This window comes from Crinia signifera, chromosome 1, assembly GCF_055691185.1.
Source record: "Crinia signifera chromosome 1, ASM5569118v1, whole genome shotgun sequence".
NCBI lineage: Eukaryota > Metazoa > Chordata > Amphibia > Anura > Myobatrachidae > Crinia > Crinia signifera.
The window spans coordinates 125,687,181-125,704,005 of record NC_139217.1 but is presented as its reverse complement, the minus strand read 5'-3'; positions in this window follow the sequence as shown (position 1 = coordinate 125,704,005).

The window sequence follows — 16,825 nt, the reverse complement described above, 5'->3', positions numbered from 1 at the left end:
TTGGTGGCTCGCTGCGCTCGCCACACTATTCTATTCTCAACTCCACGCCCTAGTGGATAGTGGGGGTATGAAAAGGTCGGAGGACGCGTACCGCCGCCCCTCGCGGGCTCGCTGCGCTCGCCACGCTTCGGGTTCACGTTCATCGCGGGGTGGCGTGAACTACTTTTGGGGGGACATGTCAATGTTCAGGGGTGTTTTTTGGCCTTTCTGGCCCATTCACCATTGTTCCCTATGATGATTTGGGTAAATTGACCCATTTAACATTGTTTCCTATGGGAAATCGCGGTCATCGGGGGTAAAGTTACACATTTAACATTGTTCCCTATGGGGAAATCGCGGCCATCGCGTGTGGACCATTTAAGCTTTTTTAGCCGCACACGACGCGACCGACCCGATTTTCACTGTTTTCAATGCATTTCAATGGAAAAATCGGGGGCATCGCGTCGGTCGCGTCGCAGGCCACTAAAATGACCCCCGATGGCCGCGATTTGTGGCCGTGCTAGGAAACAAGTACCGATTTTTTATTTGTCATATGATTTATATATGAAAATATGGCCAATCTGAGTGCATGGAACGTAAAGAAGCCAATCAGGGTGTCAACAAATGTGAAATGTCAAGGGGCGGCTCCTGTCTTTAGACCAGTGGTTCCCAACCCTGGTCCTCAAGTACCCCCAACAGTGCACGCTTTCCAGGTCACCCGGCAGGTGGACTCATTATTCAGGCACATTTGAAAAGATCCACAGGTGTAGCTACAGTAATTATACAGTAAAAGGGAACCACTGCTTTAGACTTAAGGGGGGCTGCAATTTCCTGGGTACTGCTCGTTGCAAATAGTCATTAATTATTTACAGGTTATTAGTTTGATTAGTTTGATTTGCTCTGTACCAGTGTTTGTGTGGATTTACTGTAAATAAATGATGTACTCATATGCACACAAACACAGGTACAGAGAAAAATACATTTTAATAATATTATTATTAATTAAAGTACACAAAATTGTACTCTTAATAAATATCTACACACAAATAACAGTTTAAATAAATATTGTTCACAGTGACTGAAATATTATTAAAGTAGAAAAAACTTACATGCATACCTTCCTGCATCACACTGAATTCACTGAAATCTGGGCATGCTCACTGCAGAGGAATTGCTTCTAGGCTGCACAGGCAGCAGCCCATCGAAGGACTGTAGCTCTGGTGATTTGCACAGAATGGCTTCCTGCTGGAGCTACATTTAGAGCAAAACAACATTTTACTACCATATTGGATCCATTCAGGACATCATATATTGGATTGCTCCTACCAAATTATCCACCTTTATCCGGAGGCTGATCCGAGGCGATTATACAGAACCATTTGTTCATCCAGGTACACCTTCATTCCACCATCTGGGACTGTGGATCACTATACCATCCTACACATCCACCTACTCCATTTGGACTGGAGCCCCATTCATAAACCAATCCCATTGGACAATCAGTGTTAATATGTTCTATTAGTTTTCGCTGTATATAGATGGAATTCCATGTCTTTTTATTCATTATTATTAATACTGTTATATATTTTATAGCAATAAATTTGTACATTTAGAAAAAAACGTTCACTTTATTATTGTACAGACGGCGCTGGTACACACATGGTCCTTTTTTATTGCTATACCTATCTTGGGGCTGACAACCCCCGTACCAGCTGCCTGATAGTAGCGCACCTCCCACTCCTTTTTCTTGTGGCTTCCTGTTGGAAGTTATTGCTGTCATCAAGCCATGTACTGGCAGCCCAAGAGGGGGAGGAGTTTCCAGCCCTGTGTATGATGAGCAGTAGCAGCTTCCAATAGGAAGCTACTACATGCTGAACTTTTCCCCACAGGGTTAGGCTGTTGCTGTGACTGCACTGGTGCTTCATGGAGCCTGAGGCCGGTTTCACACACTCCGGCTCCTGCCGGACGGTGAAATCCCGCACGACCAGGGAGCCGTGCCGCACACAGTAGTTTATCATGGAGGGGATGGCCACAGCCCGGCAGCCGTCCCTTCCAGTGGCGGGATCCGGCTGCAGCCGTGCGTGTGTCCATTCACAACTAATGTGTGCGGCACAGCTCCAGGGCCGTGCGGGATTTCACCGTCCGGCAGGAGCCGGAGTGTGTAAAACCAGCCTGATGAGAGGAGGCTACATACTTGTCAGAATGATTAGACACAGCAGTCAAAAGTTAACCCTTTCAAGTCCAACGTCTAGTCAGGCTCAATAGCCCTAGTGTTAGTAGCAGATCCAATGGTGAGCCACTTTAAAATAAGAAGATTAGGATCTTTCAACATTCAATGTAGACCATTTTTGGATATAAAAAAAAAATTACAATTAATTTAAACATTTAAACCAGACTGTTTGAATTACAAAAAAAAATTTGGACTGCAAAGGGTTAAATATGTTCCACACTGAAAAATCACCAGAGGAGGATTGAGAACTAAAAGTGGCCTAACATGGGCAGCACCAGAGATATAACATGCCATGTCTCTGGGTACTAGGGTCACTAGGGGACCCAAACACTGTCCCATAGTCTACTGCGCACATGCAAATTGTCCACAGCACTATTTCTCCCCATGGGGACCATGCGCCCATTATAAATACACCAGTGAGTGTTATGAATGCGGTGGGCTGTCTGTCAGGGTGTGGATCATTAGGTCGACCACAGGAAAGTCGACATGCATTAGGTGGGCCACTGAAGGTCAGCAGGCCTTAGGTCAACACACAATTAAAAGTTCCATATGGCTTTAGGTCGACAGGGTAATTAGGTCGATATTGGGAAGGTTGACAGTCAAAAGGTTGACATAGGTTTTTCACGGGTTTTTGACCTGAATGTCCACTCAGTCGACATGGACACCATATCGGTGCACTTGTTATGCTCGGCACACTATTTTATTCTCCCTCTACGCCGTAGTGAATGGTAGGGCATGAAATACTGCCTGTCGGCTCAAAAAAGAAGGGAAAAACCCATGTCAACCCTTTGACTGTTGACCTTACCAATGTCAATCGAAAGAACCTCTCGACCTAAAGCCTTGTCGATCCTTAGGCCTGTCGAACTTCATTTGTCAACCTAATGCATGTCAACCTTTTCAATGTCAACCTAGTGACCATATACGGTCTGCCATACGGGGCCGCTTGTCAGCAATCAAAACTGGCCTTAGATGTACCTCAGCCCACTGTGGGGATCTGTAGCCAATACAGCCCTGAAAATAACTAATTCAATTAATTTTCCATTTTTCCATTTACAATTTACCTAGGTTCCTTAAATAATAGAGGTAAAAGAACATGTGCTAATACTATAATGCCAGCTGACTATATACTTTCCTCACAGCATTCACAAGTTATAGATGATAGATGACATTGGAGCCAGGGCCGGCCACTGGAGGGCTGCACTTGGGAGCAGGTTCCCCCCCCCCCCCTGGATCGAGGTGAGCGGCGCAAATCTCCCCCCCCCCCCCGGCCCTGGAGCGACTCAGCGGCCACTACCACATCACCCGCCAACCCCTCCCCTGTGGAGCGATGCGGTGCCGCCCGCATCACCCACAAGCCCCTTCCCTCCCGTTGAGCGATGCAGCCGCATACCTACCCCCCCCCCAGTGGAGCGACGGGCCGGTGGAATCACATCCCCCCGGTGGAGCGGGTGAGCGTCGGGGGCGCTTCAGTGCCTTGATTGGAGCATCAGGGTCTGCAGGGACAGCAGAGAGGAGTGATTATATGCAAGAGGAGTGATGATGTGCAGGGAAGTCAGAAAGTCGGAAAGATAATATACAGGGGTAGAGGAAGGATGATGTGCAAGAGGAGAGGAGATTCATACCCTTTTAAAGCATACATCATCTTGCTGTGATTCATGAACTTTAAACCGAATAGGCAGTATAGTGTTTCTCATACCAAGTGATGCATTCATGGTGTGAATATCAATTGAAATACATCAGATTTTGGAACAAATAAATTCAAGAAAGCAGTTACTTAAACCCATTTTGTGTAGGTCTGTATTTAGAGCCGTTTATGTTTATTGTTAGCACCACACTGCCATCTAGTGTTCTCCTTTTGTTGTATCATTGCAACCGGAAAAAAATATGTAAATGTCTTATTTATGAACTTCATTTTACCTTATTGTCCAGGAGTTCAAGGGAAATCGTTGACGACATTTCATCGTTTACAGGGCATCTAATGTGTACCCAGCTTAAAGCTTGTTGGTACTAAAGAGAATGGACCCTTACAGTATCATCAGCTGGAAAATTTGGCAGGACCCCATGCTCTTTGTCTCCCCAATTATTACACTAACACCATAGACTTCCGAATTAGTACTAGGTAGAAGCCTCATGCATTTTGTTATTATTATTTTTCTATTATTATATTTTTTGACTCATAAAAAAGAACATTGCAGCAATGATGCAGCACTATAAAAGTATACCTCCCAACTTCAAGTATTGCTGTAGCGCAGGGGTCTTCAACCCATGGCCCGCGGGAGCTGATCTCAGAGGCCCCCTGCCCACCAGCCAGCCAGCCATGCACAGGATTTTTATTTATTTTTTTAAGTAAAAGAAAAAGCTGCCGAGGGAGGCAGCGTAATGGAGTCCCCCCGGGTGCCTCCTACCCGATTTCCATTGGCTCCAGGCAGGGCAGAGGAGTGGATCCAGCGCGGCTGAGGGAGTAGAAGGCACGTCTGGTCACGAGCTGGGGAGTTGGGTCCCGGCGAAGCTGCGGGAGGAGGAGACGCAGCTGGCGGGAGCAGGGGACCCGGTGCTGAAACTGCAGGAGGAGGAGGCACAGCTGGCGGAGGGGATCCGGCGAAACTGCAGGAGGAGGCATGGATGGTGGAAGCAGGTGACCCGGCAAAGCTGCAGGATGAGGAGGTACAGCTGGCGGGAGCAGGGGACCTGGCAATGCTGCAGGCATTACTGGGGGCATTGTGTGTGAGGGGCACTGCTGGGGCATTGTGTGTGAGGGGCACTGCTGGGGCATTGTGTGTGAGGGGCACTGCTGGGGCATTGTGTGTGAGGGGCACTGCTGGGGCATTGTGTGAGGGGCACTGCTGGGGCATTGTGTGAGGGGAACTGCTGGGGCATCATATGTATAAGCAGGAGTACTGCTGGCATTATGGTCTGTGGCATAATGGGCATCAGTGTGGGGCATAATGTGCAATGGGCATAATTTTGTGTGGATTAATGTGTAATGGGCATCACAGTGTGCAGCATAATGTGTAATGGGCATTACGGATAAACAGTGTAACAGTGTATATTGATTTAAGTAGCCTTTCATTGTTTGGGTTTGATCTGTGAGGCGTACTAGGTCACTGTGTGGGTCTTCATGTTTATATGTCACTGTGCAGTCTTCAGTCAACTTAAGCGTGTGAGGACAACGACCATTCCTGCGGTAACCAATGTCTGGTCATGCAGGTTGCAAAAGAGGTGTCAGGTAATTGTTTTCCTGCTAGTTCACACTCCTTATAATTAGGCCACACCCCTTTTTGGGAGCGCGCCTAAGACGCGTGCAATTTATTCAATATCAAATTATATATGGGGGAACTGGAACCCAAATTGGCTGCTGATAACTATTGGGGTATGTGTGTGTGTGTGTGTGTGTGTGTGTGTGTGTGTGGGGGGGGTTATGTGCTGAGTATGGGCGGCTGTGCCAACTATCTATGAAGGACTGTGCTGACGTTATAGGGGAGCTGTGATTCTATGAGGCTGTTCGAAATACCGCAGTAGAGTATAGTGGCCCTCGGGCTTCACTGGATTTTATTAGGTGGCCCACGCTGTCTTAAAGGTTGAAGACCCCTGCTGTAGCGGGACATCTGCGCACGTGACTGAAATGCCACGCCCCAATTTTGCTGTTGTGGGGGCATGCCCAAGAGGCTCTGGGCAAGATGTACTAAGCTTAAAAAGTGATAACATGGAGAGTGATAAATAGCAAGCCAATCAGCTCCTACCTGCCATGTCACAGAATGGGTTTGAAAAATGACAGGTAGGAACTGATCGGTCAGTTGTTTATCACTTTCCATTTTATCACTTTTTAAGGCTTAGTAAATCTGGCCCTCTGTGAGCTTCTAGCCATGCCCCTAGCCCCTTGGGCTGCAGGAGTAGACCCTGTGTGCATTAGCACAGTGTCTATTCACCGCTGCTCAGCAAGTGACAGCGGGGACTCCCAACTGCCCCCCACTGTGGGACCGATGGGAGGTATGTAAAAGCAGTATAATTTTTTTGTGGCTTTGTGACTGGATCAATGCTCAGCAATATATTTCCCGCAATATTAGACAAAATCGCCCCTGTGTGTACTCTGCTTAAGGGAGAGAGGGAGATTGCTGTTATGTCAGGCAGTTGCCTGCAGAATGCAAGAGGGTAGGCAACTATGAGTTTATGTCAAAACAAAGTAATGGTCAACTGAAATCGATGTGCTTGCAATGTTATTGTAAGCAAACAGTTTAGCGGTTCTTGTGGTAATTATTAGCAGAACAATGTTATACTATGCTATCTAGGTGACTACCCGCACACGCAAGTGACTAATAACATTACTCCTGCAGGTTGCAGTCTGCCGCAGTGATTCATTGTTAGTTTCATATGACACATTTATATCTCATACTGTATTACTGATGACTCATTGCTAACATTTTGTGTTATTAACGAGAATGAGAAGAAAGGGAGCTTTTGCATCTAGTTTGTGGATTATAACATTTCATATTAAGAATGACAGTATCATTTTATACTCATGACATTCACTTGTCTTTATTTGTGCTCATATACATTTTGCATTCCTGTTTGCAGGGCTGGAATAAGCCATGTGGGGGCCCAGCGCACTTAATACACACATTGGGCCCTCCACATCTTGTGAACACTGTCCCCACTTATAATCCTGCCCACCCCCACCGACTGTTGTGTTATTGTGAGAAAACAGACCACAAAATTGCACTGGCGGATCCTGAAAAAAGTGCTGCGAAAGAGACCACAATATCTTCATTACATCCTTGTAGATTATTCTGATGAAACAACGCAAATACTGTATTCACCGCATTACCACTTGTCAGTTAGTTGTAAATCTGTAATTGATGCTAAAAATAATTACAGTGAGTGTACCTGTACTGTATATCCATTGTGCATACTGACTGTCGTCTTGTGTAATGCTACAACTGCAGCATGGCCCCAGCTCCACCATCACTCCCTCCAGGCCAGCATCGGCAAGTGGGGTATTCACCACGCTGGGTCCCCTCCGCCAATATCGCTAGATATACACATCGCCTAGTGAGTACCACATACCTCCCAACTGTCCCATTTTTCACGGGTCTGTCCTGTTTTTCTGGGACGGTCTTTTGTCCCGCTCCACCATTCCAGTGTCCCTCTTTGACAGATGAAGAAGTTTGGAGGTATGGTACCAGGCTTTAGATTCCCCTGATGACACTGTGCAATGTAACTGTAAGCCAATTACCAACTCGGTAATAAAACTTAAGGAGGGTGCTGTTATCAGAGACCAGGAATTCTCTTATTAATTTTAATCCTAATCAAATGGAAGCAGCAACTGAGAAACAAATTCTCAGTTATGTTCTGGGCTGACAGTGATGATCTGCTGTACTCAGTAGTAATGCATAGTGATGTTAGATGAGCACTTGCACCATCATTTCCTCACGGATCCAGTATTATGGGAGTGCCCACAGAAATGCTAGCGCTACTCCTGCACACTCATAGCGTGCCCATGCATCCTCAGGGTGAGCAGCTGACACCACATGATGTCAGCGCCCACCCCAGATTTGTCGGATAACGGGCATCTGTAAATATAGACTTACTTTTCAGAGCGAAGGGTAGAGAAATTTCTCCTCCTGTTAGTGTACACATCCCCTTGCATGCTAGTGAGGGCATTTGCTTGCGATGGGTGTGTGTGTGTGTTCAGCAGGGTGGCATTTACCTGATCACTATACAGCGAATATATGTAGGCCTTTAATTTGCTACAGTATATTTTACTGTACATGTGATTTTTTGGGGTTCTTGTATAGCATTTCAAGCATTGTAAATTCTTCTAATGATTACAAATGAGCAGAAGCAGGGGCAAACACAGGATTTTCAGAAGGGGGTTTCTAGAGGGGTGGAGCAAAGCACGGAGATGGACACTTAGGTGACCCAGTATATGCCGGGTCAGTTAAAGTACTATAGCTATACAGTACCAAATGTATATTAATAATAATAATAATAATAATAATATACACACACACACACACACACACACACACATATATATATATATATAAATATATATATATATATATAAATAACATCAGTGTAGACCCCTGGGCAAAGCAATGTATTGGGGCCCCTACCGATCCTCCAGCGGTAGGGGTGGGGGAAGCTTTGATGTCCCGCAGGTGGTAGGGGGTATTATATCAACCGCTCAGCATGTAGGGCCTGGATCAGTAATTTCCACTAATTACCCCTTTACTGCACAGATGGTGGGAGATGGGGTGGGAGAAGGGGGCATTGGGCTGAATGAAGCGGCCCTGATACATAACTTCCAAGGTTATACAGGATGTTTAATATGCAGAGGAGGGGGGTATAGTGGAGTTTCTGGTGGGAGGACAGCTTGCTTGACTGCAGATATCTCCAGTTCCTGGAAATAGATTTCTTAGATTTTAATGGAAATAAAACTAGAGAATCCCAAATACCAAATGGTATTGGGGACTAGGGGATCAGAGTTCAGGAGGCAGAGCAATCTGCCAACGAGGTTATAAAACTACATACCAGGTGTGTGGAGCTGGAGCAGTAAACAGCTGCTGGAAGGCTGATATCTCTGGTTCTGGGAACAGTAGAGACAAGCTACTAGTGTCCATCAAAGAAGCAGAGTCCCAGCTTTTGGAATATACCCTACTTACTCTAAGTCAGACAGAACCTGAAATATCTGACTGGGAAGAGCAATTAACAGGCTTGGATGGGGACCACTGTTTTGAAGTCAGATATCTCCGGTTCCCAAGGGCCGATTTTTTTAATTCTTGTACCCATGGAAAGAGGAGACGCTCAGCTTTCAGCCTGGCATCCTTAGACTCCTGGGGGGGTTTCCGGGTACTCAGAAACCCCCCTGCGTGCACTACTGAGAAGAAAACAGTGATGAGCCAGATTTGCTTATCTTGAAACGAACACTGGCTAAATGTCATTTTCAGAAAGCATTTGTTATATGTTTTATCTTTACCAATGAGCGCCTGCAAAGGAAGTGGCTTTGTAGGATAGCAGGAAATGGAAATAAGGTTAATCTTTCAGAGAAGTACAGAAATTACCTCAAACATTATATTTACATATAAAATGAGCATGTGACAAGTAGAATTTGTAGTTACATTAGGTTTCTTTCCTCATTTGCAGTTACAGCAGACATGGAATGAAAAGTATATCATGTAGTGTTCTAGACTGGTTACTAATACCATTTAGTGAGCTGGGAGAAACCATGGATTTTTTTACTTATACCCCATTCTCACTGCAAGGCAAATCCCGTGTTTAGTATGTCGACATGGGATTTGCCTTTTAACACAGGTTTTTTTTTCAGTGTGAAAGGGTCAACCCGTGTCGAAATTTCCAGGTCTTCAACCCTGCTTTTTACCCGGATTTGAGACCCGGGTATGCAGACATGGGTTGACCCGTTCACACTGCAAAAAAAAAAAAAAACATGTTAAAAGGCAAATTACCGGGTAGAACTGCCTCACCTGGAAATTTGCCTTAGCAGTGAGAACGGGGGTCCGTTGCTGCAGTCCCCGGCATTAAAATGCCGGGTAAAAACTGGGTATTTCACACTTGCAGTGTGAACACGGCATTACTCAGTATTACCCCTCCTTTCCATGCACCTGAATGGTATTACTAAGCTAAATGAGCTCCTGCCACTTTCTATATGTATGGAATAAAAAGCAATTTGCCCAGGTTGTGGTATAATTAGTTGACAGTTAAATGGTTGATTGTGTCTAGAAAAACATACAATGCCAGCATGTGAAATATTTGCTGTAATAAAGAGGTGAACATGGAAAGGATGAGATCAACACATGAAAAGGTTGACACAAGTTTGTTTTATGTTTGTGTGGAATTGTGGTACTGGTGTACTGTGTCCCTTTGCTTTTAGGCAAGGTACCTCACACAGGTTACCATTCCCAATCGTAGTCCATGTAGATGGTAAAGTATGATAAAGTTACACAACTGCAAAAAATCCCCCCCAAAACGATTTGAACATGTCAACCTTTTGATCATGTCGACCATATGGTGTTAAGCTGTTGAGTGTAGTTCTTATCATTATGACCGTTGACCTATCACCTGGATACCATTTGCCCAAATATCATAAATTGTATGTTTCATGTATCTTACTGACTGGCACGTTTCAAAAGATACACAGGTGGAGCTAATTATTTGGTACTTGTGTATTATCACGGCGCCCCCGATATTAAGTCGTATGAGTTTTAATCGCATCGCATGCCATACACCTGATGCACAACAATGCGATTTAAAATTTAAAATTGTAAAATTGTAATTGTAATGGGTGCTTACAATGTTAAATGCACCCCCACGTCACCCCCATTATGAACGCCAACCCAAAGCGTGGCAAGCGCAGCGAGCCCTTGAGGGGCGGCGGTACGGGTCCTCCGACCTTTTCATACCCCCACTATCCACATCGGCGTGGAGTTGATTTTACATAGTGTGGCGAGTGCAGCGAGCCACTGAGCCCGAAGCGTGGCGAGCGGCCGCATATTACTTTACATGTATTCCGCGTCTGCTCGCCACACTTCGGGCTCAGTGGCTCGCTGCGCTCGTCACACTATGTAAAATCAACTCCACGCCGACGTGGATAGTGGGGGTATGAAAAGGTTGGAGGACACGTACCGCCGCCGCTCGCCACGCTTCGTGCTCAAGTTCATAGTGGGGGTGGCGTGGGGGTTCATTTAACATTGTAAGCCCCCATTAGGGAGCTTATACAATTTAAAATCGCATTGCATCGCATTGTATGGCATTGTATGCCATATACAATGGTATACAATTTTTAATTGTATACCATCGGGTGCCAATTGCGTCGCATCACACACCATCGCATACCATCGCATGCCTTATGGTCTGCGATGCGATGGGCGCCGTGATAATACACAAGTACCAATTATTTCACTTGATTCTGTGAGGAGACCTGCAAAACATGCACTGTGTCGGGTCCGGATGAATTAAAGCCAATCAAATTTGAATATTAAAAGAAATGAAGGCTGACTGCAGCCTAATTGTTCAATCTTTAACAATAGAAGCCAATTGCTGTAGTTGGTGTGGTCACAGGAAATTATAAATGTAAAAACAATCATCTTGTTTTTTTTTTATTTATTATACTGCATATGTATTTACGAGCCACTTCTAGCAGGTCTGTGTAACTGCAGCCTGACTCCTGCATGTGTGGCCTGTCCAGTCTCAGCTGCTACATAATTAGGCCATTAGCTCTTTGTGTCTGGTTGTACAGCTGCAGTAATTATGTGTATCAGGAGACTTGTCCTTTCCCAGCCATCCTGATTGGGAATTGGGGATGATTCTGGTTGGTTTGCAAAAGCAAAGTGCTTCTTTTTGTGGTCAAAACCATGTGCACTGCAGGTGTGGCTGATGTAACATGTGCAGAGAGACTTACATTTGGGTGAGTTATTTTGTTGCTGTGCAGGGAAAAATACTGACTGCTTTATTTTTACACTGCAATTAAAATTTCAGTTTGAACACACCTCACTCAAATGTAACTCTCTCTGCACATGTTATATCTGCTCCACCTGCTGTGCACATGGTTTTGTCCATTAAAGAAGGAGTTTGCTTTTGCAAACCAACCATAATCAGGCCCTTTCTCCCTCTATTACCCAGTCTGCAGGGCCGGACTGGCCATCGGGCACTTCTGGCAAATGCTAGATGGGCCGATGGCCTTGTGGGCCGCTTTTGTGCTGCTACACATTCTGGATTTAGTGCTTACAGCACTGTATCCTTTGCGGAGCGCCAGGCGGCCACATCATGATGTCATGACACGACCGCCACGCATTTGATCCGCCCTGTGTCTTGCCGCGGCTGGAGGCTAGAGAACCGGAGATTTCATGCGGCCCTGAACACTGCAGCCCACTTGCCTCCCTCTGCCCAGCACTATCCAGCTGCTTCCATAATAGATGGATCCTTTCTCCTAGTATAAGTTGTGCAGCCATCAGAAGGTTAAACTACTTGCCCCTTGCCTTTAACCCCTTCCTGACAGAGCTAGTTTTTGCGTTCCTGACAGAGCCATTTTTTTCAAATCTGACATGTCTCACTTAAGTGGGGATAACTTTTTTTTGCTTTTACTTATCCCAGTGATTTTGAGATTGTTTTCTCGTGACACATTGTACTTCAAGTTAGTGGTAAATTTTCGTCGATACAGTCTGTGTTTTTTTGTGAAAAATACCAAAATGTCGGAAAAAAATGGAAAATTTTGCGATTTGCAAAATGTTAAATTTTCTGCTTGTGAGACAAATAATCTTACCACTCAAAATAGTGAATAACTAACATAGACCATATGTCTACTTTATGTTGACATCATTATTTCAACTTCCTTTTAATTTTTTGGGACACTAGGAGGCTTACAATATGAATAGCAAATTCTCAAATTTTCAAGAAAATTTCAAACACTGATTTTTTTAGGGACCAGTTCAGTTCTGATGTGACTTTGAGGGACTTGTATGTGAGACACCCCCATAAATGATGCCATTTCAAAAACTGCACCCCTCACAGTATTCAAAACAGCATTTTGGAAGTTTGTTAACCCTTTAGGTGTTTCACAGGAATTAAAACAAAGTGTAGGTGAAATTTCAAAATTTCTTTTTTTTTGCAGAGTTTCAATTTTAATACATTTTTCTAACGAATACAGTAGATTTTACTAGAGAAATGTGACTAAAAATTGATTCCCCCAATTCTTTTGTTTTCATAAATATCCTATATGTGGCCCTAGTGTGCACGGTGACCAAACCACAGGCTTCATAATAGAAGGAGCACCTACTTGATTTTGGAGCCTCCTTTTTATGAGATTATTTTTTAGGCACCATGTAGGTTTCTAGGCACCATAAGATGCTAAAAGTTAGGAACCCCCCCACAAGTGACCCCATTTTGCAAACTACACCCCTCAGGGAATTCATCTAGGGGTATAGTGTACATTTCAAACCCCCAGGGGTTTCACCAATTTTGATACAACTGGGCTGTGAAAATGAAAAAAATTAATTTTTCATTTTCACAGCTCAGTTGTATCAAAATTGGTTAAACCCCTGGGGGTTTGAAATGTACACTATACCCCCTGATGAATTCCCTGAAGGGTGTAGTTTGCAAAATGGGGTCACTTGTGGGGGGGTTCCACTGTATAGGTGCTTCAGGGGTCATTCAACCAGAATCTGTGCTGCAAAATCCAAAAATCACTCCTTCCCTTCTGAGTCCTGCCATGCACCCAACTGGTATTTTTTGGTCACATGTGAGGCATTGCCGTACTCGGGAGAAATTGGGGCACAGATTTTGGGGTGCTTTTTCTCCTTCATTCCTTGTGAAAATGAAAAATTTTGAGCCAGATCTGCATTTTTGTGTAAAAAATGTAATTTTTCATTTGCACAGCCCAGTTGTATCAAAATTGGTGAAACCCCTGGGGGTTTGAAATGTACACTATACCCCTAGATAAATTCCCTGAGGGGTGTAGTTTGCAAAATGGGGTGACTTGTGGGGGGGTTCCACTGTATTGGTGCTTCGGGGGTCTTGCTAATGCGACATAGCACCCACCAAAATTCCACCAGAATCTGAGCTGCAAAATACAAAAATCACTCCTTCCCTTCTGAGTCCTGCCATGCACCCAAATGGTATTTTTTGGTCACATGTGAGGCATTGCCGTACTCGGGAGAAATTGGGGCACAGATTTTGGGGTGCTTTGTCTCCTTCATTCCTTGTGAAAATGAAACATTTTGAGCCAGAACTGCATTTTTGTGTAAAAAAATGTAATTTTTCATTTTCACAGCCCAGTTGTACCACAATTGGTGAAACCCCTGGGGGTTTTAAATGTACGCTATACCCCTAGATGAATTCCCTGAGGGGTGTAGTTTGCAAAATGGGGTCACTTGTGGGGGGGTTCCACTGTATTGGTGCTTCGGGGGTCTTGCTAAAGCGACATAGCACCCACCAAAATTCCACCAGAATCTGAGCTGCAAAATCCAAATATCACTCCTTCCCTTCTGAGTCCTGCCATTTTTTGGTCACACATGAAGCATTGCCGTACTCGGGAGAAATTGGGGCACAGATTTTGGGGTGCTTTTTCTCCTTCGTACCTTATGAAAATGAAAAATTTGGAGCCAGAACTGCATTTTTGTGTAAAAAAATGTAATTTTTCATTTTCACTGCCCAGTTGTATCAAAGTTGGTGAAACCCCTGGGGGTTTGAAATGTACACTATACCCCCTGATGAATTCCCTGAAGGGTGTAGTTTGCAAAATGGGGTCCCTTGTGGGGGGGTTCCACTGTATAGGTGCTTCAGGGGTCATTCAACCAGAATCTGTGCTGCAAAATCCAAAAATCACTCCTTCCCTTCTGAGTCCTGCCATGCACCCAACTGGTATTTTTTGGTCACATGTGAGGCATTGCCGTACTCGGGAGAAATTGGGGCACAGATTTTGGGGTGCTTTGTCTCCTTCATTCCTTGTGAAAATGAAAAATTTTGAGCCAGAACTGCATTTTTGTGTAAAAAAATTTAATTTTTTACACAAAAATGCAGTTCTGGCTCAAAATTTTTAATTTTCACAAGGAATGAAGGAGACAAAGCACCCCAAAATCTGTGCCCCAATTTCTCCCGGGTACGGCAATGCCTCACATGTGACCAAAAAATACCAGTTGGGTGCATGGCAGGACTCAGAAGGGAAGGAGTGATTTTTGGTGGTGGAATGAATGGCGGGTGCTATGTCGCATTAGCAAGACCCCCGAAGCACCAATACAGTGGAACCCCCCCACAAGTGACCCCATTTTGGTCACCAGCTTTGGGAGGGGGGCTGGCGCTGCGGCTGGCGGGGGGGTGGGAGGGGTGCTGGCGCTGCGGCAGCCGGGTGGGTGGGAGGGAGGGGGGCTGCCGGGTGGGAGGGGGGGGGGGGGCTGGCGATCGGTGCGGTATACGCACACACACACACACACACACACACACACACACATATATATATATATATATATATGTGTATATATATATATATATATATATACATATATATATACATATATATACACACACATATATATATATATATATATATATATATATATATGTGTGTGTATATATATATATATATATATATATATACACATTTGCCCATTATTTTTTATTTTATTTTATTTTTCACTTTTCCAGCAGCAGCATGATGCTGCTGCTGCTGCTGCTGCTGCTGCGGGGGGGAGGGGGGAGGAGGGGAGCGCAGCGTGCGCTCCGGACGTAGCGGTGGAGCCGCTGGAGCTGCTGCTGCTGCCGGGTGAGTGCCCGGCGGGTGGGAGGGGGGTGCTGCCGCTCGGTGGTGATCGGTGCTGCACCGATCACCACCGTTTTCTGTGTTACCGAGCGGCTTAGCCGCCGGTAACACAGGAAACGCTGTGATTGACTGTTCAGATTTGAACAGCCAATCACAGCGATCGCCGACCGGGGGGGGCACCCCTGCCCCCCCTGGGCGGCGAGGGGGGATGTCTGCTGTCAGGGACAGCAGACATCTCTTAACTGTCACCGCGTCTATAGACGCGGTGACAGTTAGAAACCATGACGTACATTTATGCCATGTGTCGGGAAGTACTTCCCGACCATGACGTAAATGTACGTCAAATGTCGGGAAGGGGTTAAAGTTGCACAAATACTATTGCTCCGCTTTATTTCCATTGTTACTCATCAGACCCTTTTTGCACTTTCCATATATGGTTGCTCTCTTTGTGATTCCACGCCTACTTTCCATGAAACCACACCCCCTTTCGCCGCGCAAGGGTCCCACCTGCTGCAAGTGGGCTTGTGTGCTCAAAATGCCAGGGCCGATTTCTGGTCCCAGTCCGGCCCTGCCAGTCTGCCCTAGACTCAGTGATGGTTATATCCTGACAAACCTTGATCATGTCTGAGTGCATATTGACCAAGCCTGTGTTATACTGTATGCTGACTCAGTCCTTGCCTGCATACGCTGATCTTTTCCAGCCCTGTGTTCACCTACCTGGATCCTGTTTCCCAGAGTCTGCGTAACGCTTTATGTGCCTGTGATGTGTTTGGTCCTGTTTTTCCCAGCTCACACTTGTTCCATTGGAGCTTCTGTTTGTATCCTGGGATTATACCCGTGTCCTGTCTGTAAATCTGAAAACTGCTCCTCAGTCTGGTCCCTGTATCTGTTTGTCCTGTCTGTGTTGTTCTAGCATCTATTCTGCTCTTGCGGATTCTGTAGCCAAATGTTTGTCTGTCAGTGTGTTACTGGTATTAGCTGCTTATTTAGTTTGGCCTTGTATGTCTGTGTATTGCAATTGCACAGCTCCACAGTCTGCTCTGGCTGCCAGTAACCAGTATAGTTCCTCTATACTGCACTTAGACGCTATCAGCGACCATTGCAATACACCTCGGCTGTTGCGGTCCAGTACCCTGTACTTGCACTATAATCTGCAGTACAGTGACGCTAGTGTGTACCATCCACCGCAGTGGTCCGGTGCCAGTCGCACACAGTAGTGTATTCTTGTTCCTTCTTTGTCTTGTCTGTGTGACTCTTCCATTGTGTCCCAGCCTAACTCCAATTCCATACTTTCCTTGCCCAGCCTCCTGTAGCAACCTGGTCCCCTAGTAAGTCCTGGCGGCACCCCA